The sequence below is a fragment of the Penaeus monodon genome, chromosome 24 (genome assembly GCF_015228065.2).
Source record: "Penaeus monodon isolate SGIC_2016 chromosome 24, NSTDA_Pmon_1, whole genome shotgun sequence".
NCBI lineage: Eukaryota > Metazoa > Arthropoda > Malacostraca > Decapoda > Penaeidae > Penaeus > Penaeus monodon.
In genome coordinates, this window is record NC_051409.1 from 37850479 (window position 1) to 37851447 (window position 969).

Genomic DNA, 969 nt, shown 5'->3' on the forward strand with positions numbered 1-969 from the left:
GTCGAGCGTAATGGAGGAACCTCAGCGCCATCTGTCTAACCATTCTTAAAGCTCTGATTAATCAAAAATGTAGCGAGTGCTTTCAAATAAATCAAAGTTTGTTACGAGTAATCAATCTGTCGAGTGTGATTCTGGTCCGATGGTATTTTCTCTTGAATGTTCCGGTGTTTTTGGAAAACTGAATCAACAACAATCCTCAAGAGAGTACAACTGTTCAAAATGCTGAAATCAAAGTGGTCTGGCTGTTCAACTGAGAGGACCGGGCCTACCGGGCCAAAACCGCAATACACTGAGCAATAGCATCGCGTTTGGAGAAGGAGGATGAAATTACCTTAAGTCTAACCTCCTCTACTCCAAACACTCAGGTCAGTCAGCGTTAAGCCATGAATGTAATAAGTAGAAATACCCAGAATGGAGAAATACCCAGAAAGATCTGCAGTAGCAATGTAGCATTCTGCCCCCTTTCAAAAAAAAAGGTTTTAGAATAAACAAAAAGCTTGCATGGAGATAACAAAAGTTGGTGTTTTTTAGCCTATGGACACTGCTGGTTGTGATGGGGCTTCTTGAGGTGATCGTAGAGAGTCAACGCTTATTTAGTACGTGTATTACGCAATGAGAAGTAACTGAAGTATTTTGAAAGAGAATAAAAAACGACAACAAAAATAACTGGGTGACTTTTGACAATAGAGAACGTGGGTGGTTCCAGTAATTTCTCAACGGTGTTCGGCTCCCATTGGCTGGTAGTGTGTTCTCTTCTCTCCTATCAAAAATCCTTGTAACATCTTTGACATTCCATTCCATCTGTTTACAAATAAACTTCTAAAGAATGAAAGGCTGTTTTTTTACAGTGCATTTTCCTTTTCCTTTTTTTTTTTTTATGGCGATGGATTTGTTCGGTTAATGTAGTTTTTGAAGTTTTGATTTTTCTTAGGAAGAATAGATATTTTATGACGAAATTAAAGGTTTCTA